The sequence below is a fragment of the Abramis brama genome (genome assembly GCF_963993115.1).
Source record: "Abramis brama genome assembly, chromosome: 2".
Lineage (NCBI taxonomy): Eukaryota > Metazoa > Chordata > Actinopteri > Cypriniformes > Leuciscidae > Abramis > Abramis brama.
Genome location: NC_139964.1, coordinates 37,438,100 through 37,460,820, shown reverse-complemented (window position 1 = coordinate 37,460,820; position 22,721 = coordinate 37,438,100). Strand labels below are relative to the sequence as shown.

Sequence of the window (22,721 nt, the reverse complement as noted above, 5' to 3'; positions counted from 1 at the left end):
CGTTTCACAACCTCATAGCTCATGGTCAGTCTACCTCGGATGGTTTATACATTATGGCTGATAATCTAAATCCTTATGGAGAAATACTGTTGACTGGAAGTTCTGAATCCCTACTCCGCGTTCCGGAAGCAGGAAGTGTGACATAGGCCTATTACTGTTGCTTTTGTACTTGTAGGAAATAAAGATGACCAAATAAATTGTGAATAATTTGTTTATTTAACAGCTGTGGTTGTGGTAACGGCATATATCTCTACCCTTCCATCTGGCATCCTCCCATTCCATACAGTGATGTTTGATTTTTTGAAGGTGCGATGATGGGATTATGTGTGTCATCAATGCATCCAACCACACTGGAAATCCTAAAGGAAATTATAATTATTAGGTTACTTTCAGAGGTCACAGCAAGATGTTATCAAGTGAATGTCCTTTATCAGATTAGCCTCATTTAAACCAAATTCTCCACCACTGACCTGCAATCCTGTGAATCTCTTCTTTGATGGCTCATACGGGTTTGTGTCCAGGAAACAACACAAAAACTCTCAGAAGGAGCGTGAGAGCGAGGCACACTTTCCTTCCCGCTCTGATACAGTGGCCTTACTAATGTGCTCTGCATCTCTAATGTTATATAGAAAAATGCGCAATGAATGAATGTACTGCACTGCAAAAAAAATGCTTTTCTTACTTAGCTTTTTTGTCTCGTTGTTTCCAGTCAAAATATCTAAAAAATCTTAAATCAAGATGCATTTACTACATAAGGGTAACCTAACTATATTAGGTAAACTGTGAACCCAGAGTTTCCCTCATTTCTGGGTTAACATACTCAGAGTTTTCACTTAACCTCCTTTCTGAAGCGGGCCCCAGGTCCGTAAGCTCAAACCTGCTTGGGAGCAGGCTTATTTCATGTAAACAGGATTAGATAGGTTTAAAGGCGCAGTAAGTGATTCTGGTAAATGCTGTTGATATTTGAAATCACCAAAACAAACACGCCCCTATCTGGATGCCTCCGATCCCACATTCACGTACACTCTATGCAACACAGTCAACGACTATGGCGGAATCTGCTCTGCCTGCCGCACAAGGGTATGATTTCATCAATAAGTGAAAGCAATTTGTGTTCCCAAGTGAAAATTAAATATACTGTATTTGAAATACGTTTATTTTATGCTAAGTATACTACAAATACATTTACATATTTATGTACTTAATATAAATACCCTGCAATTGTACTTTTGGTATACTAAATCAATATAAGTCTGCTAAATTGGAACAACTAATTTTGAACTTAATGCACTTTAGATATATCCGTTAGTAGTGCTGAATGCAACTACATATATTGTCGCTCCCTCCAGTAACACTCGAGCAAGTTCTTGATTTCAATGACTGATGGTTTATTCGGATTCATAACATTGATTCCATATTCACAATTGAAACCGCTGACTAATAAGAAGATGTCAAACAACACCAGACGTAAAAACTGAAAACAAACAAATATCAAAACAATTATCTTGTTCTTGGTATGACTCAAAGTAATTAAACAACAACAACAACAACAACAAAAACATGCATTACAAATATTTAAATCTCATTTAAAGTAATCCAGTAACAACATTAAACACATTTGTAAAAAGTACTCGATTAATATTGCAACACACATAGGCCTACCTCATTAACTGCTTACAGAAGGGAGGATTCAAAGGAAACATCAACAACTCTTCCATTTAAGTTTCACATTCTTCTAGCTTCACTTGTGTGCTAGTTGCGTTTGCGAGTGAAACCGCATTATGCAGTGTATGCAATTGTGGGTCTGTTTATGACTCCTGGTAAACCAGTTCTGTCATAATTAGTTCCGCTTAGTCAGCGGTAACTAATTACCTTATTTGGACATCCGCTACACTCCCACCAAATCACTTATGATTTCTTTATAGTAAACTAAGTGGATTGTGTAACAATTAAAATATAACCATGGAATATCAACTAACCCATGGAATGATAGAGAGTAAATAAATAAGCAGAACATCATTAATCTCCATCAATCTGCTTCCAAGAGGCTGACTTTCTTCTGAATTGGACGCTCCAGGTAATTAGGCTTAGATGAACGTTTACCTTTCTCATCCAGGGTAGAGTCACTCATTAACAGCTTCACCTTTCTCACTCTGCCATCATCTCCTGGGTACACTTCTATCACCTTCTATCAAAAGCAGTCTTTTCCTCATAGTATCATTATTTCTGTGATACAGTAGTTCAAATTATCATAGAAGTACTGGGATAAAGGTTTAAAGTTCAAATATAAACACTGATGTCTACGATAGCGATCAAAATAGAGTAAATCAGCTTTTGATTTGGCGCTTAAAAATAACGCATTTATCGATTACATTGTTTCGCCACAAGGTGACAAGGCGACAAGTGACTGTTTAAAAATGTATTTGTTATTGAATCATTTATTAAATAGAATGTAGTACTGTATGATGCTTCTAAAATAAGTCAGAAAAATGTGATGAATTGTTTTTGTAAATATGACTCATCTTATACATCATGTACAGTCTGTATAAGTATATGATTTAACTTTTCCCCATGGTCTAGTGTTAAAAAAAGAAAAAAATCACAATATCGAATCGCAATACTTGTAGAATCGCAATTCTTAAAAAAATTGCAATACATATTGTATCGGCACCCAAGTATCGTGATAATATCGAATCGAGAGATAGGTGTATCGTCCCAGCCCTAATATCCATTACCTGCGATTCTTGCTTCATTTCTGTCTCTGCTGAAGATTTAAAAGATACCTGGCTATTGGATAAATATTGCACCCTACGCCATCGTTTACAGAGAAACTCTCCAGGGGGTGGTTCAATAATCGTAGACTTCAGTCAGGATGTGATTCAGTGTAAGAGGCTCTGGACCCAATGGGTCATTCAGATGTTCAACAGTCAAGGGCCGACTATTCACAATAGCCATAACTTAATTTCTGTCAGGTCCATTAAGTCAAGAACACACAGACAATAAAAATAATTTAAGAATTTTTATTGAATAGATTGCAAACAAGTTTGACGGTATGGCTCTGTTCAGGGAGTCCTCTGACCTTTCATGAGCACCATGAAATAGCAGAGAGTCAGAGGACAGCAGCAGCAGCATTAGGGAACGCTCACACAGTTTAGGACTGTGAGAGCTAAAATATCCCCCCTGTGAACAGAGCAGGCAACATGACATAAAGCAAATGCCACGTTATGCAGACCTGCCAACCTGTACACATTTTGCGAAGCGGATACGCATTTTGACTTCAAAGTACGCTGGTATGATTTGTCACTCTAAACTACGCAAAAACCTGGTGACGCCTCTGTGCACGCGCTGTCCTCAAATCAAGCAACAGCAAAAGAAGAAGAGTTCGACCAATCATGGCGCTGGGTTCATTCCCCAAATAGCAAGCGGGGATGATTGACAGATGCGTAAGGCCTATCATTAAAAAGAGACTGAAAATCGACACCAATAAAGATTCCCGCTCGATCCCCCTTCCACTCCCGCGGCCGCCGTCTGACTGATTTCTTAAGCGAGGACTGTAGCCTACAGTACGGTACTTCTGACTTCTGAAGGTAAACGGCCTGTGGTCAATGTGGAAAGTTGATTAGTGAGTTAACTTAATCTTATGGATTCGATGATCACACAGATCGCATGGATTATCTTAAAATACTCCGTTAAGTTATTCATGGACAACATGGTCACTCAGAAAAGAGGAAGACATCATTCAGTCATGCAAATAATAAAATGCTCAAGTAATGCTGAACTATAAATCTTGAAATCGCTATGGTTTAGTGATTATGAAAGTGATTTGTGGATTAGCCTACTGATAAGCGCGAGTCTGGAGAAACGGGCATTTATTTATTCATTCATTCTCAGTGTTGAGAAACGTAGCCTTCATGCGTTACGTTATTGTGTTAATTATAACTAAAGTACCTAATTATGTTGCATATTTATTTTGTATGAAAACTAGCGCGTTAGTTACTTATGGATTAAAAAGTACTGTTGTCTCAGTGCTGTGCGAGCTCTCTCTCACAAACACGACGTGCGCACACAGAGAGAGAAGATCATTGTAAAATGAAAATTGACGGGCTAAGTTTCAATTTTGTTCTTGCTTGTTCTTTTTTTCTGTCCAAAATCATTTTGTATTATCCATCCATGCTTTTAAAAATCGTCAAATGACGGACGTTTTACTGTTAACACAGCCCTCATTATGTCGCATTCGGAACTTTTCTACTTGATATTCTTTTTAGAAAAAGTGATTCGTTATGCTATTATTGGACTTCTGTCTATTCTTGTCAACTGTTTTCTATAAATATGTTTGTATTGGCTAACATTTATTCTGCTAATGCGTGTCCTGTTTAAAATGTGCAATGTTCAAATGCAAAGACAGCACGTCACAAATAGAAGCCCTTTTCCCTGTGGGATTTAGTATCATATTAGGGTATTGGAAAATAAAATAATTATCTAATCTTAATTGTACACGATGTTCCTATGTTTTTTTTTTTTTTATTATTATTTTTTTTTATTGTGTTCTAGGGGTTTCTTAATTTTAGACTAGTTGACCAGGACACATTATATGCAGTGCAATTATATAATGCATGTGTGTCCTCGTCCAAGGATCTGCATTCCGGATGAGGGTGGGGAGAGCGTTCCACCAGCATGGAACTGTGAATGAGAATGTTCTGGAAAGTGATTTTGTGGCTCTCTGTGTTGGAACCACGAGACGTCGCTCTTTGACCGATCGTAGGCTTCTGGTAGGTATGTAGACTCGTAGGAGTGAGTGAAAGTAGGAGGGAGCTGAGCCTGTGATAGATCTGTAAGCAAGCGTCAATGCCTTGAACTTGATGCGAGCAGCGAGAGGTAGCCAGTGCAGTGAGATGAACAGAGGAGTGATGTGGGCCCTCTTGGGCTCGTTGAAGACAAGACGAGCTGCAGCATTCTGAATCATCTGTAGAGGTTTAGTTGCACATGATGGAAGTCCAGCCAGAAGAGCATTGCAGTAGTCAAGCCTAGAGATGACTAGGGCCTGGACGAGAAGTTGTGTTGCATGCTCAGTTAGGAAAGGCCTGATCTTCCTGATGTTGTACAGTGCAAACCTGCATGATCGAGCTGTCTTTAAAATGTGATCTGTGAAGGTCAGCTGGTCATCAAACGTTACTCCAAGATTTCTGACCGAACACAAGTGAAGTTGTGCTGTAGAGACGGATTGGCAGGGAGGACGAGAAGCTCAGTCTTTGCCAGGTTGAGTTGCAGGTGATGTTCCTTCATCCATGCCGAGATGTCCGCCAGACAGCTTGAGATCCGTGCAGCCACTGTGGGATCATCTGGTTGAAATGAGAGGAAGAGCTGTGTGTCATCAGCATAGCAGTGGTAGGAGAAGCCATGTGCCTGTATGATGTGTCCCAGTGATGTAGTGTAGATGGAGAAGAGGAGGGGTCCAAGAACTGAACCCTGAGGAACCCCTGTGGTCAGTTGATGTGCTTTGGATACCTTGCCTCTCCATGCGACCCTGAAGGACCTACCTGTGAGATAGGACTCGAACCAGTGGAGAGGAGTACCTGTGATGCCCAGTGATGAGAGGCTGGACATAAGGATCTGATGATTCACAGTGTCGAAGGCAGCAGACAGATCCAGGAGAATGAGGACTGAAGATTTGGAAGCAGCTTTTGCGTTCCATAGGGCTTCTGTGACCGACAGTAATGCAGTCTCAGTAGAATGCCCTTTCTTGAAGCCAGATTGGTTGACATCCAGCTGGTTGTTGAGAGACAAGAAGGATGTTACTTGGTTGAAAACAGCTCTTTCAAGTGTTTTCGCAATGAATGGTAGGAGAGAGATAGGTCTGTAGTTCTCTACAGATGATGTGTTAAGTGTTGGTTTTTTAAGCAGTGGAGTAACCCGAGCCTGCTTGAATGCTGTAGGGAAAGTGCCAGTATGGAGGGATGAGTTGATGATGTGTGTGTGTGTGCTGGTAGAAGTGTGGGAGAGATGGCTTGTAGAAGGTGTGAGGGGATGGGGTCTAGAGGGCAGGTGGTAGGATGACTGGAGAGGAGAAGTGTAGATACTTCTTCCTCGGTTAGTGGAGAGAAGGAGGAGAGAGGGTGATTGGCAGTGGAAGGGGTCGGTCTGGGCTCCTGTGTGTGTGGAGCTGAGAACTGACTGCTGATAGATGTTGTTTTGTTGGTGAAGAAGTTCGCAAAGTTGTCAGCAGATAAAGAGGAGGTGGGTGGTGGTGGAGGTGGACAGAGGAGAGAGTTGAATGTCTTGAAGAGTGTGTTGGAGGAGCTGTTGATCTTGTTGTGGAAGTAGGAAGATTTTGCAGCATGAACATCAACAGAAAAGGAAGAGAGGAGAGATTTATACATACTCAGGTCAGATGTGTCTTTTGATTTGCGCCATTTCCTCTCCGCTGCCCTGAGTTCGGTCCGGTGTTCACGGAGAACCTCAGATAACCAAGGGTTGGAGGGAGTAGCGCGTGCTGGCCTGGAGGAGAGAGGGCAGATATTGTCTAGAGAAGAGGTTAGAGTGGAGCATAAGGTATCCGTTGCGGTATTCACATCCAGAGATGAGAATTGTGAGGGTGGGGGAAGAGAAGATGACACAGCAGAGGAAAGATGGGCGGGAGAAAGTGAGCGCAGGTTTCGCCTGAAAGTGACTGGTGGTGGGGTTGGTGGTGCAGGGGTAGAGAGTTGTAGACTGAAAGTAATGAGGAAATGATCTGAAACATGGAGATGTCTCACCAGAATGTTGTCTGTGATGCAGTTGCGTGTGTAAACCAGGTCCAGTTGGTTGCCTGATTTGTGAGTACCTGTGGTGATGAGTCGTTTGAGATCGAAAGAGGCTAGGAGGGAGATGAAGTCTGCTGCATACGGCTTTTCGAGATGAATGTTGAAGTCACCAAAGACTAGAAGTGGGGTGCCGTCCTCAGGGCAGGAGGACAGCAGTACATCCAGCTCCTCTACGAAGTTTCCCAGCTGACCTGGGGGGCGATAAATGACTACAATATGGATCTTATTGGGAGTTGTAAGTGTAATAGCATGATATTCAAATGAGTTGTTGTTGCATAGAGAAGAGAGCGTTGAGTATTTCCAATTGTTAGAGATGAGAAGCCCTGTGCCCCCACCCCTCCCAGACTGGCGAGGGGAGTGAGAGAAGGAGAAATTGCTAGAGAGAGCAGAGGGGGTTGCTGAGTCTTCTGGACGAATCCAGGTCTCAGTCAAGCCCAGGATACTAAGAGTAGAATGAGATGCAAAGCCTGGAATAAAGTCAGCTTTATTGACTGCTGACTGACAATTCCATAGACCCATGGAAAGAGAGAGAGGTGTGTGTGAGGATGAGAGAATGTGACGCAGATTAGCAGTATTGCGCTGCCTTTTGCGTATGATGAAAGGTTGTTGCTGAGAGATAACATGAATTTATTGAAAGCACATGTTGAGTGAGGTGTAAAATAAGATTAAAAAAAAAATAAAAAAAAATAAAAAAAGTGGGAAAGCAAAGGGAAAAGGAGATACTTAAGTGCGTTCCTGGTGTCCTTGCTCGGTGGAGTCGCGCAGGTAGAGTCGCTGGTCTTTACCCGAGTCGGTCTTCACACGAGGAGGCTGAACACGAGAGCTGAACGCTTCCGCTGACGCTTCCGCGACAGCGCGCAAATTACATAGATATAGATATAATGCTATCACCGCTTGAGTGAGGACAGCTGTGTCGGTCCGGCAATTAAGTCAATAAAGCGAGAATGGGCCAAATCGAAACTAGCTAATAGCAAATACTTAAGTCCAATAAAACTGCAATAATAATTTCCACACGCGGCTGTTTATAATGTAGCAACGCGTCTTAAATAAAATACAGAATTATGTGAAGTTAAAAATGCAAAGTAAGCAGAGAATCGAAGATAGGCTTACCTTGAGTCAAATACAACGCTGAATAAACAGGAGAACTGAGTATTCTGAAAAACCACTTGCGCGCTCTTGCCGTGCGTGCTTCTATGCTGACCGCTGGTCCTGAAGTAATGACCTGAAACTTCTCTATTTATATCTATTCTACAGTTGCTTGAGTCAAATACAACGCTGAATAAACAGGAGAACTGAGTATTCTGAAAAACCACTTGCGCGCTCTTGCCGTGCGTGCTTCTATGCTGACCGCTGGTCCTAATGCAGCTCAGCTGAAGCAGATCAGCTGGAGCAGATCAGCTGACGGGACAGTGTTGTTAGCAAATAGCATTAGCAGCGTCTTGACTACCTGGCCTGCCAGAACTGACGCTGACGCTCAATATAACAAAGTTTGCAGGGAGGTGCTATCTAGTCTTCTACAAGACTGATCAAGAACAGCAGTCAAGACATTTCTTACTCTGCATGTCTGTCTTTCCCAGACACCACCCATATGACTTGCAAACGGGACGTTCAATTTGAACTCACATCCTAATTTCTTCAACTGCTCTTGATACATTGCTTCTATCGCATTCATAAACTCTCGGCTTGCACCAACAAAGTTTGTGCCTTGATCACATCGAATTTGTCGAACAGTTCCACGAATAGCAATGAAGGAACACAGGGCATTAATAAATGCATCAGTAGATAAGTCATCAAGCATTTCAATGTGTATGTCCCTGGAACACAGGCAAGTTAACAAAAATCCATAACATTTAAGTTCTCTTCTACCATCTGTGACATAGAATGGTCCAAAACAATCCATCCCACAAAACAGAGCCATCTGCATGCGATCTTCAGGGAGATCTTCCATTTTTTGTTCTTCTGTACACCTTCTGAATTTCCTGCATTTCAAGCATTTATAGATATGAGAAGAGACTGCAAACCAGTCAACTTAAAACAAGGTACAACTGTTTTCTTTGAAGCCATTGTAGAAAGCTTCAATTGCACTGCTTCCTTCTTTGTGTTAAGTGCATTTGCTGTCTCTTCAAGAATGCAGGTTGTGTCACTTTGAGTATCGAGGAGAGCATATACAAGAACTTCATGTTCTGGTTCACATGTTGTAGACACCTATACTGGTATAATTGAGGAAGTGTGAGTATTACTGGTATCTTGTATGACTCTGTTAGAAGTTGCCGCTGCCAATACCTTTGTGTGTCTATTTTGAAAATTCTCTGTGCTCCTTTCCTTTTCCTCTGTTTGCGTTCCTACTCCTCATGAAGACGCATTGGATGCTTCTTTTCACATCTGTCACAGACACTTCTGTTCTCACAAAACCTTGAACGATGTCCGGACTTCAGACAACCAAAACACAACATCCTCTTGTGAACAAACTTATGTCGCTCATCAACTGTCTTCTCCAGAAACTTACAGTATCTATGAAGCCCATGTCCTTGTCTTTCACAGAAGACACAACTCAATACGGCAGAATTGTTTTCATCAGAGCTGGTTGCCAACACTTTTGCTACAGGGCCTTGATTCTTTAGCATGTTTGTTCTTTCATTATCACTTGATTTCAAAGCATAAAGTGATGTTACAGGATTGCACACAATCTTGGCTCCCTTCGTGAGAAACTTCACAAATTGTCTGAAACTGGGAAATGTGTTAGTCTTTTCTTCAACCTCCAAGACCTCCCTATTCCATCTTATATTATTGTAATATTGTAAGCACACAACTGCAGGAAATATATCACACTGTGCAATTGATTTTTGGATATTTTATTACAAAAATCTTACATATTGTACTTTTAAATATCTTGCATTTAAAGACTGATATTATACAAAGATCATACTATACTTACTAATAGTGATATTAAAACACAGGTTAGCCTTAATTTGACGAAATGTGCATATAAAGAAGTAATCTAAATAAAGTTTAATTATAATATTTATCAGTAAGTCTCAAGCAATATGTCAGTAAATATCATAGCGATCACTAAACCAAAAGGGGAACCAAAAGAAAAAGCATTATTAGGAGTGTTATCTCACTTTTCAGACACACTTTGGGAGCCGATGCTTGGAACGGGCGGTGGAGGAGGTTTAGACGTTCTAGGGCAGGCTTATAATAATAATGCAAATGAACAAACAAGCGAAGATGACACACAAGTGTATTCAAGCAAAAGACAGCATATCTTCAGTGTAACACAGCAAAACCTATGTAACTCGCGTATCGAGAAGAAATAAAGTAACACCGACATCCATTTTTAGGCCTTCCCGCTCCTTAAGGTCCCTCCAGCGCTGGAAAGCTTCTCCGATATTATCGCGGGTCCTACTTCTTGCCTGATCGTAACCCGTCTTTTTAAAATTATAATCCCCTGGCCTTTTCCTCTTTTGTATTTTCCATCTCTCTTTTTCTATAGTCATTCTGTTAATGTTTCTTGTGCACTGAGCCCTCTCTCCTCCCCCATGCATACGCCCCTTACTGCTGATTGGCCATGGGTGTGTTTTGGTGCTCGGTCTGATCCATTTTTCAACCGTTTTTTTTTTCTTTTCAAAAATCGCTTACTGCACCTTTAAGCAGAGATTGTACTTAAAGTCTGTCCCAGCCACTGCTACTTTCTTACAAGAGTACCCCATTGAACCAGGGACAACAATAATTTAAAATAATAATAAATTATTTGTATTTATTTTTTATTAATATTATAATGTCATCTATCATAATGTAAACAGCCAGTTTTACTCACTGAGAGATTTATTTGTGATGGAATAATTACCTAATATAATTTTTTTATGATTTTTTTCATTAATTTGAATGGTGACAGCTATTATGGTTTGATGCAGCGCATGAGATACCGGTAAATTAGTTCGAAAATGCTGTCTGCTGTGCCATTTGAAAAATGTTCTTGCCCCTTAAGAAATTTTAATTTATGCTGTCACAAAACAAGTCTGCTATAGGTAAAATTAAATGAATTTCTAATTACAATATTGAAATAAAAATGTAAAGCCTGTATAGAAATCGTGAAATAATGGAAATAATTGGGAATCATATAACAAACAGTACACATTTTCAATTATCTATTATAACATTTATGTCATTTTGGTCGCTTGGCTGTTTCTTTATAAAGGTCCAGAAATTTGTCCAGTTTTTCGTCAGGTGCGTGATGTTCTTTTTTTATAAATATGATGTCATTACGTTGCTGAAAATTCGTTTGAAGAACCAAATTAGTAAATGGTTACAAAGGGATCTGACTTTGTTTGGGAGAGTTTTGCTTTCCAAAGCTGAGGGTCTTTCCAGATTTGTTTACCCAGCGTTCTCCCTTTATGTCAGTGATAAAACTTCCAAAGAAATGAATAAAACCTTTCTCGACTTTATTTGGAAAAATAAACCTTGCAAGTTAAAAAAGGACATTATATCAGGCAAAAGAGTTGATGGTGGCTTAGAGATGTTAGATTTCTTTTTTTATTTTAACAATACTTTTAAACTTAATTGGTTAAGAAACTGTCAAAGAAATGACCATTCATTATGGTTCTTTATTCCTCAGTCCATTTTCAAAAAGCTTGGAGGCTTATCTTTTCTACTGAGATGTAACTATCTGCCTGGGAAATTACCAATTAAACTATCCAAATTTTACCAGCAAGTGTTATTAGCTTGGAAAAATCAGTTTCCATCACATTTTTTCTCCACACAAAATGCTTATCTGGAACAATTGTCTCATTACCTCTAGGAATTTATCTTTATTTTCTCGTTCCTGTAATAATACAAATATCAGATTAATTTTGCAATCCAATCATAAAATCTCTCCTAGAGGGATTTTTTTTTGAAATGCACAAATCGCTGATATTCATTGGAAAGAGGCATGGTTAAATCCATATAAATTTTGTATGCTGAATAAAGTTAAAAAGGTACATTTTAAAATACTTCACAAAATCTACCCATGTAAAGCTTCATTATCAAAATTCATGGACATTGACAACAAATTGTTATTTTTGTACTGTACACGAGGAAGACTTGGCTCATTTGTTTTACACCTGTGATTTATCTTTAAAATTTTGGTCTGATGTTAGTTCTTTTCTTTTTGCCCCAAGAAAGGTGAATTATAAATTATCTCTAAAATATGTTATATGTTCTTTCACACACAGAAGCAAAATGTTTGAATATGTGGTGAACTTCTACATTTTGCATGGTAAATATTACATCCATAAACAAATATTTGCATACCTAAATGCAATTTATTCTTAATAGAGATGGAATCGCTGAAGAAGTCATTAAAGTTAATTAAAAATAAAAATAATGAAATTTTGTTAAACTTTATGGAGGAATTCTTTATATTGTAATGTCCCCACTATGTTTACCAAATTCTATGAATCTTGAACGTGTCAATAGGAAAAAGGAGGAAATATTTAGCTTGTTTTTTTCCCTTTACCATTCCAGATTTGTTTTTTGTTTTTCTCTTGTTGTTGTTTCTTTTTTCTTTCTTTTTTTTTTTGACTTGTTAATTTGTTTGAGGATATGTGATATCTGTCCTGTGAATCATTCTTGTTGTATGCTGAAATCAGTGATTTGATTCATTTGTTTCAATAAAAAAAATAAAAATAAAAAATAAAAAAAAGAACCAAATTAGTCAGAGATCAGTTATCATGGTTAGAAGATCTGGTATCTGTCAAATCATCTCAGATGTATTAAGCGAGGTACAAAAAATGGACCCCTTGTTTCTTCAGGGATCTCCATGCATTTTGCATTGTTAAGCTCATATATATTCCTGCATCCTTTGATGCCCTAACACAGGTTTAATGATTACACAGATGGACTGGGATTTTGTGTTTCGTGGTTTGCAACCCACACAACTAGAGTGGGAAACACTGCTCTGGTGTTTTTCATCACATGTTATGCTCAGCTTCTCTGATGCTTAGTAATCAAGCATAAATCAGATTTGCAGCAGTTTGAACTTAACCCGTGCTTTGTAAGCAACTCCACCTCAGCTCATTTTCCTTCCCTCTTAGCCCACACTGTTCAGAAAAAGAGTTTTTGAAGCCTCAGAAATGCACCACTTTAAATAACTCTCCATCCTATGTGGCCTTGCTCTCATTAACATCGATATACAGAATGTGCCAAAGTGAAAGAGAGACATGTTGAGAAAAAAACAATCCAGACATGGAAAGATAACTTGTTTTGCTTTGTTTTTTTTTCTTTTTCAATTTTCTCATCATATTCAAGATAAATCAATGGCGACTTTGTAAGTTTGGAGACTGTAATGAGGAGGACAAGCCACCATCTGCGTTTCATCTCCAACGGACACTTTTTCGATAATGAGCCACCCAGTATGTGTACCTCTGCTGCCAATTGACGGTATATGGACGTCTTTTAGTAAGGCTACTGCTTTTTGGGTGGGCGAAACCATACCCGAGTTTCTCCAATTACTGAGACCCTCCAGCACCAGTGGCTTCACTGCCATACTGGAGCAGCTCTTTTGACAGCATGTCAGTTATAATGCCACCCCATGTCACTGTCATTCCCATAACTAGGCCTGACACGCTCGCCTCGCCAAAACGGTTCTCGAATGTTCTCATCATCTAACATTCACCACAGCGGAAGCCTCAAAATTGAACAGGTATATTCCATGCCTTTATGGAGCAAGCCTACCTGATTGGAGCATGGCAGCATACAGCGACACGGTTATAATTGGCCGTATCTGTTCAGATAATGTTTTTACCCTCAGGCGGCATTCATATCGATTCAGATTGATTGAGCCATAGATTAACTTGTTATGACTCTTCACCTATTACTGTGAATTGATTGCTAGCCCTGGTCGTAACTGGTCGGTAAAGTGTAATTGCGGAAGGTGTGCATTGTGTAATTGTGTCTCAGATTCCTTGAATGCGTTATGTTGCTGTTGCGCCATCTCCTCGGTTCCGAAAAGTATGTTTGGGTGCATTTGTGTGTATACAGTATGTATCAGAAGTTCTGACTGTCAGAGATTAGTGCCCAACAACATTGAATATGGAATAAGCTCATAAGCTGATGGGCGGACATACTCGCCGATGTTGACTTGTGCATTGTCCGTTTCAAAAGCCGTGCTATTATGTGTAATCCCCCTCGCTCCGTCGCCATTGATCTAACCCACCCACTTGCTCGGTGGGCATGACAATGTGACGAGAAGGTTTGCTCTCTCAGACGGTGTGGCTCTGATCCTGAGGAAACAATTCCATCTATCTTCAGTAAAGCACAAATCCCCCATCACACACCAGTCAAATTATCATCCATATCAAGAGGCTTTCTGTCAGATAATGTCATTTTCTGAGGCCAGATGCCAGTGAGTGAAAAGACATGAAAGGCTTCTGGTCCCTGCAGACAAGGGCAGCAAAGGATGACTCTTTCTGATATCTTTAGATCTTTTCTTTCCCGCTCTCTTTCTTTTCGTTCTTAAGGCATTCAAGAGGATCATGCAAATGTATCATTCTGTCCTCATTAAGGGTTACAATCCTGGCACTGTATCCATCTTTTTGAATAATGTTGATGTAACCATGCTGTTGGCGGATCCTTCGATTCTTCATATTGAGCTTGATAAAGAACTCTGGAATAGTGCTGACATTATTTGGGGGGGGGGGGGGGGGGGGGAAACAAAAAAACAACTTGTTTTAAAATCTTTTTTTGAAGACCCCATGTAATCAAAGTGGTTTTATTACTTTTAGTCCATGTCTATTAGCTTTCAAGTAATCTTAGCTTGCGAAAATTAACTTTTAGCAGTCTTAAGTCCTATTCAGATAGAAGAACATTTCCTTGAAGAGGTCAGGTACAGGATTTATTTATTTTTTAAGTTGCCAGCCATTGTTTTCATAAAACTTTCATGGCCCACAGAATATGTTGTTGCATGAATATCTGACCATCCGATATATCAAAAGAAAGAACAGAGGCTCTGCTTTTAAACAACAACAACAACAACAACAACAACAAAATTCTAGCATTATTTTTTTTATCAACACTTGAATATGGGTAAGTTTCATAAACAAAGCATTTTGAACAAAAAGCTAAGACAATTGATTTTTGTTTCCCCAAAGATTACAACATGCATAAGAAATGCTTTTTTTCCGCTTGTTTCTGTTCCTTTTTTGTATGTGTTTTGATCCAGAGATTATGCACTCTTTCAGAATATGCGTAAAAAAGTGCCCCTACCATATGACAGTGAAAGCACAGGAAAAAAAGAAAGAAAATTCAGTCAATGGCAGGGAAGCGTTGTCTCATAAATGGCGAAAAATTCTGCCAATGGTGGAGAAAGAGTTAAGCTGCATGTTTTTTTCTTGCATAACTTGGTTAAAATTAAATTTAATACAGTGCTTCTCATTTCTCATTTGAGCTTTGTTGAATGCCATGAATGCTAAATTTCTTGCTGCCTGTTGCACCTTCAAAATGGATTTAGCGCTTTTTTGCCAACTTCCTTGGTAAAACAAACTAAAGACTATTTGAGGAATCCAAGGCTATATGGGGAAAAAAGGGACGAGGCCCTCGATTAAATATTGCACTAACAACTTGTTTTAAAAGGAAAACTCAGGAAAACTGTGTCAGGAAAACTGCACAGGTCAAACGATTTCATGGGGTATTACTATATGGGGTAGCACTTTTGGAGAAAAGAAAAATAGTTTTGTTAGGTTTGTATGTTGGTATGTTGTTGTTTTTTTTGTTAGTATATTCATGTTTAAACCTTCCCCAGCCATAAACTGTCACAAGAGTAAGGTTTTTATATAAACTGACCCAGTATTTTTATGCCCCGTCTCTTTTTCCCATGTTCTGTTTCTTTTTCACTGTATAAGAGGACACGATTCCATTTGTGTGCTTGTTTTGCCTTTCATCTATTTTACCGTTTTGGAATCTTAAAATAGAAAATACACTCTTTATGAAATGACTGATGCTACTGTCAAACCATTTTCTATTGTATGCTGCAGAAAAGAGGAAGAATGGGACAATGAACTTTCTATATGGGTTTAGTAACATTCAGAGTCTGAGGCTGTTAGGAATTAGAGCTGTGAATTAGTACACACCCCTGTTGCTTTGTCCTTGCAGAAATTATCCTCTAAGTAGTTCTATTATTCTGTAATTGTCGCCTTGGTGCTGGTCAGCTAAGCTCAGACAGTATGAGAGCTAAAGCCAAAGCTAAAAGATACTTGCACAGCTAATCTGCTTTTTATTTCCTCCCAAGGGTACTTTTTTTATGCATTAAAGCAATATTTTACCAAATCCCTAATATTTTCAAATATTCCTCTTCGGCTATTGGCAGTTGATTTCAATATGCGAAATCTATTTTCAGGCAGAGTTGCTCTAAAGCTTTTGAGGGTCTTAAATATTCAATATGAATGCCTTTTGAAATGCCCATGCATGCTTTTGGTATAGATTGGCACTCTGCAAGAAAAATGTACAGGTAAAGGTTTTAATCATAGAATACTGTTTTTTTGTTTTGTTTTTACTGTGAAAACAGACATAAAATGTTTTGTAATAGGCTATATAAAGCAAATTACATTTCTAAATGTAAATGCCTGTAAATCAGTGGATATCTGTTACAGAGAAAAGAATCATAAAATATATTTCTCAATTCTTTCTTTTTAGAAATTAGATTAAATGGAGAGCAAATGAAAACAAATTAAGTCTGTGTGTGTGTGCGTGTGCGTGTGCGTGCGTGTGCGTGGGGGGGGGGGGGGGTGGGGGGGGGGGGGGGGGGGGGGGGGGGTTAGGGTGTGTGTGTGTGAGTCCACTACTGCTTAGTGATAAAGTGATTTTACAGCCCTACTATGAAAATGTCTATTTTTTAACGATACCTAATTCTGCATTCAGATATATTTGAATGTTATTATGAATATTTTAGATAAGATGAGAAGTGTTTGCATTTGTAAAGATATTCCAAGGCCATATTATCTGAGCTATATGCTGTTATTACATCATTTCATTTTAGTTTTATATTCTTATTGTGACTAAAATGTCTCGTTTAGTTTTATTAAGCTTAAGGAGTTTTTAGGAGGAAACAGAGACAAATTTTATAGTTAAATTTAGACTGACTAAAACTTCAATGGCCTTCAGTTAACCAATTATCTAATTAATAATAAATAATTAACTGTAGAAATCTCTTAGCAAAATTATTTCTTTGGATATGCATAGATGAGCAGCTTCTACAAAAGTGTTCTTGGTTTTTTTTTTTTTTTTTTTTCTACAAGAATCTCAGCAATGGATAACCCTGTGCTCAGATTTACTAAGATATAAAAGTCTGCAATCAAATCAGTAATTTCAATTTCAATCAAAATCTTCTAAGATCAGAAAATATGTCATTCACATTTTTAGTTCTATACTTTTACTGTATTTCAAAAATTCTTATTTATGTATTTGTATTCTTCCTAAGGACTTTTAAGATACAATTCAGAGACTTTAAGTTTATAATTAAATGAAGTACAACTGAGTTGACAGAGCAGTGAAAAATAACTCGCATAAACCTTTTCCTGTCTGTATGTGTTGGTTGGTTTAGTTCAGAGTGAGAGACAGAAACATCAAGTTCAGACTCCACACTTCTCACCTGTGTGTGTATGTGTGAAATATTTGTTTAAGAATGTGTGTGTGTATTTTTGCATGCATGCAGAGTAATGCTGTGTCCATTCATGCTTGGATGACTTCCTCAGGTTCAGAGCAGCAGCCCATGTTGGCAAGGGATTAATTGTTTTGTATTATGCAAAGGATGTGAATTCTTTTGTATGAAATGAAATATGCATATTTCTCACTTTTTCCACTCTGTTTCACAATGTGCCGCACGCAAAATTATTTATACTTTAGAAGCTGAGTGAACGGCATCTGCTTGAATGCTCCGAGCTTTATTTTGCCTTTTTTTTTTTTTTACTTCTAACCAATCTCACAATTTTAAGCTCACTTCAAAACTCTCTGCAGCACTTTATTTAAAATACGAGGGCTTTTTGCAAGCACACACTTTTTCCTCCTTCAGAGTGCGGTGTTTGTGTGTTCCCCGAATTTGCCGGTTTTATTTACTTTCCTTACTCATCCCCCTGGCCTCTTGCCTCTCCGCTTGCCATCAGCTCTGTATATGAGCCGCCAGATTTATCTGTCCATAATGACTCCTGCATCCAGCGTTTGTAGAGAGTTTCAAATGAACGCATCAGCGAGCCGCCGCGAGCTGCTGGCTGCGTACCATGCAAGGGACCAAATTAAAGCGCCTGCTCTCTGCGGGGCAAGTTTGTCACGTCAGCTGATTATAAAAAGCTCACATCATACTCCTCACTTATTTCCTGGCCCTTAGGTCTCTGGAGCTCCAGGGGGAGGGATGAAGGGAAACTGGGCGAGAGAGAGGTAGTGAAATGGCAGTGGTCCAAAACCAGACTGTTTTTCGTAGGACCCAGGCTGGTTGGGAAAGGTCACTGGGACTGAGATGAAGCAGGCTACGTATAGAGGGGTTGCTGGGTAATTGGAGCTCTCAGCACACTGGCACTAGCCCATGTAACACTGTTGTCAGAGAGGTCTCACCAGCGCACGCTCTGCAGAGTGGATTCGGGGGGGGGGACGTTTGTCAAAGTAAGAGCCCAGTGACCATGACTGCTGTTTTTTAAGCATGCCATACATGACTCGAACTCACAGCGCTGCCCTTGGCTATGTGTGGACTCCAGGAGCGGGCCAGAACATAGATATGCACTATGATTTGTCGGTAGAGACTGGCAGGAAAGATAGCGTAGCTCTAGTTTGGGCTACTGAACTTGATTCTCCCGTGTATGTCGAGGTGTTGTCAAATCAGTCAGGCTTTTTGCACAATGATATGAATTATTTGAAAGTGTGCAAAGTGTGTGAAACTCTTAATTTAACAATGCAATTGCTGTCAGCTTGTTATTCTAAACTGAGCAATGGCTGTCTGTGTAACGGTGAAGGCAGAAGAAGTCAGTTTAGACCATGTTATTTCTGTCAGCCGTGAATAATCCCCTCTGCCAGACTAGTCCTCTGCCCACTCAGCGGTCAAAATAGAAACAAGGCGAACTAAATATTAACCACACTATTGTGTGTCTGTCTGTCTGTTTGTGTGCCCTGGTGAAGAAATTATGTACACATCATTAATATATATACAGACTTATCCAGTCTATGAGAGCACAGGGGGGGGAGATCAGGTGTTAGGTTTGTGATAACACTCATTATCACAATTTCAGCAAAAAATAATATAATTTATACTTAAAAAAGAAAAGAAGGTCTTTCGACATAAGCCTATTATTTGAAATGGAAAGGGATAAAGAGTTAAAAATGTCATTATTTCCTCACCCTCAAGTCATTCAGTCATTTTTGTGAGGAAGACGAAATGAGGACTTTTCAACATTTTAGTTCAACATCAGGTATTATTATTATTATTGTTGTTGTTATTCAAATGAAAAAAACCATGCAGGTGGTTGGTTCAGTTGTGTTCTCTATCAAAGCCTGGTTTAGGGACTGCTTCCTCATGTACACTTTAAACAGATGTGATTCCCACTGCAGATTCACCCATGTTAATATTGCATTACAAATGACAGCCTTTTGCTGTTAATCAGTGTTCCGATAGTCCTTGTCCAAGTATAGATATTTTAAATAATAAATGTTTGCACTATTGGCCTACAGCAAACCATGTATTAAAGTGCTCTCAGCATGCTCAAATTCATGTTTTGTTTAAAAATGTATTTAAGGTCATCAAAGATTTTGAGAGAAAAAAAAAAAACTATATACTGTACCCAAACTCTATATGTCAAGCAGTAATACAATTTTTGTATAATGAGATGACATTTTAATTCAAATCCAAAGATAATAATGAATAACATGGGACTAATGAAATAAATTCCATAAATTCCTGAATTACAAAATGTTAAATGGTTGTCTACAGGTATCCCAACACTCCGATACGCCCAGATGCAGAAAGCTATGCGGATGTCAATGCATTTTGAAACAGGAATGAACTAGATGACGTTTAATGTGTGCCAGAAAGATTTGTCTCTCTAATCTGTATATTTCAACATCCTCATTCATATTAAAAGATGCCTTGGGGATCCACACCGAGATTTGAATTCATTAAGAAAGTGCCACCGGGCCAGTGTTGGTCAGACCGTGTTTAAATCCTCTTCATCCAGATGTGAAATTATTAATTGCAGCTATTAGTCTCTTCCATTGTGTTATTTTGGTATACACTAGAGGCTTGTAGGTCTAAATATTGGGTGCATTTGGGGGTGAAGTTCAAAAGAGGATGTATTTAATGAACTGAGTGAGGAAAAGTTAGTTAGTAAACACTGGAGAAATGGAAATCTCCTGTGGGAAAATATAGTTTAGTGATTTTTTTTCTTTTTTTTTTTTTCTTCTAATTGTTATGTGATGATAAAAAGCCAGATGCCACAGTTTCATCAATACCCTTGCACTCCGGTTTTCATGGTTTGGTGTAAGTATATAGGTCTGCGACCTAATTATCCATACCTTTTTTTTCTTTCTTTTTTTTTTTATAACATTTTCTCAGAGAACGTGACAAGTTCCCTTAGAGGAAACTGAACTTTAGGGTGAATGACAGCAAGCCTCATGGCAATTGTTTCTTTTCTGCTTGTAGACAACCTCAAACACTCATTCAAATTAACGTTAATTGTAGCTCATTCACATGCAAATTCTAGCATTATTTCGTGGTGCCCTACTTTGAGAATGACTGATGGAAAATTTAAACCAGACCTGACAAAGTACATAAGGGCTTTTGTGGTCATATAAGGAGAGGCAGGTAACACATCACTAGAGGGAGCTCTAAACAGTGGTGATTAAAGAGTACAGACAGAACCTTTATTAAAAAATATTAGATACTTGTGTCGCATAAATCTGGCTCTAGTTTGAAGCTCCATGAAGATGTGATTATTAGTAAATTCTTTATGAATCCAAATTTATAACCCCAAAATATGTCAATGTAAAAACACTCACACACCTACACACAGACAAAAGAGACCGGATAAAGGAATGAATGGTGTTCTGCGCATCTTGTATTGCGTGGAAAATTATTCCATTTCCTAGCAAGGCTAATATTTGCTCATTTGCAATAACAGAGAACGGATGAATCGGTCATTCATTCATTTATAACAATTATCATTGTTTTGTTTTGCTTAGTTTTGGGGGGTTTTCCCCACTCCAAATTTCATTGAGGCAATAATCAAAATGTTAAATTCAATAGCAGAGATAGTCATTTGTCTCTGGAATCATTACATCTGCTGAAAGTCTTTCAAATTTTTCATTTTAGGACTGTGATCATTATCCATTATAAATTAAACTTTAAATTTTCACAGCATTCCCAGAATGCCTGAGGCAACCATTATTGTAAAATGTTTTTTCCCCTCTCCCTGAAACCCTCTGTCAGTAGTGCAAAGCAATAAAACATAATGTTTGTACTCTATTTTATATGTATATGTGCTCCCCTAGCTGTAATGAACTGTTATACAGTACTAATGCGTTGCATTATAATGTGATACTGGGATTTACTTTTAAGAATACGATTTTCTTTTACTTTTTTTGATGTCATTGTGTGGCACATCATTCTAATTGCTTGTGACCCTGACATACATGACAGCCAAAATCTGCATGCTTTTTGGGTGAAGGAATGGGAGTATATTTATTAGCAGAATATAGTATAAGATCGAGCAGGAATTCTGATGAGTTCCCAGAATACCAACATGGCTGCGCTTACTCTACAAGTCAATAACGGGGAAAAAATGAGTTTGACAGTTCAAAGAAAGCACCTGCATACAGCAATGCAAATATTGTTCCTAGCTTCTCAGTGAACCTTAAAATGTATTCAGTGCGATTTCATATTCAGGTGTGGAGAGTTATAATTAGCCATAGAGGAAGGCTTTCGGTTCTTTCTCGCTATCAAATGTAGTTCCTCATTGGAAAACACCTTTTTCCCTCCTCCATCATGGAGAGATGGCACTTCAGTGTCAGTTTATTTACCTCATCTGCAACATGATGACAGCACAGTTAAACAAAGATGGCATATACTCACGAATGGGAGAGAGTGATTAATAATGAATACGGAGATGATGGACGGAATGGGTTTTTTTCCGACCATTGCCTGGCCATCAGGTTAGGATAACTTCAGATCTCATAAATATTTATTGCACTTTATAAGTTAAGTGTTGTTTTCTCCACAAATCACTTTGATTCAGTGGTGGTCCTTTCCAGTCCATCACCAAAGCACTGTCTTTACTGGTAACAAAGTTTCCAAATAAAAACGATTTTTTTCCCCCCGTTAGTTTGGCTTAACATGACGGTGAGCGGTTCAGGACTTGCTCTCTGTGCTTTCGTCCCTCTGCGCACTCTGAACACGATTGAATTTGCATATCTAATATGCTGTAAAGAAGACCTGCTCTGTCAATACTGACTGGCCTGCAGTTTCATGTTGACATCTTGTCCATTGCGGCCTGTTTTTCTATACAAACAGCACAGGAGTTCCCTCAAGGTCTTATTTCATGTGTTTGTTTTATCAGCATCCTCCATTTCTCCTTGTTTACGCTTCTTAGTTTGACTCGGTTTCCCCCAATGTCCAACTCAAAACTGTCATCACTTTGTGCATGGATCAAGATTCGCCATGTGGGAAAGATAATCCAAAACTATTTATATTGATTACACTGAGGTGCTGGGGTGCAAAAGATGTTTTGAATGCTTTGAATAATTCAGGACCTGCATGCTGTAAATTTTAAACTGGTTAAGTCAGAGACGGGTAGCAATCGATAGAAAGACACAAGATAAAAAAGCAATGCAATGAAGAATATTGGTGTGTGAAGACTCAGAATTATTACAACTTCCAAATGTCTTCAGCTGTGCTTTATGCAGGACAAGTGA

General features: G+C 38.8%; 1 long non-coding RNA gene across 1 annotated transcript; it reads right to left on the bottom strand.

Annotated features, from left to right (window-relative positions):
- Window positions 1-261: 261 nt before the first annotated feature.
- On the bottom strand, window positions 262-1,767 carry LOC311078350. The gene is made up of 3 exons (XR_014605140.1): window positions 1,663-1,767; window positions 471-615; window positions 262-359 (listed from the first exon to the last, which is right to left on the bottom strand). It is a non-coding gene; the product is annotated as an uncharacterized lncRNA (long non-coding RNA).
- Between the last annotated feature and the right edge of the window lie 20,954 nt (window positions 1,768-22,721).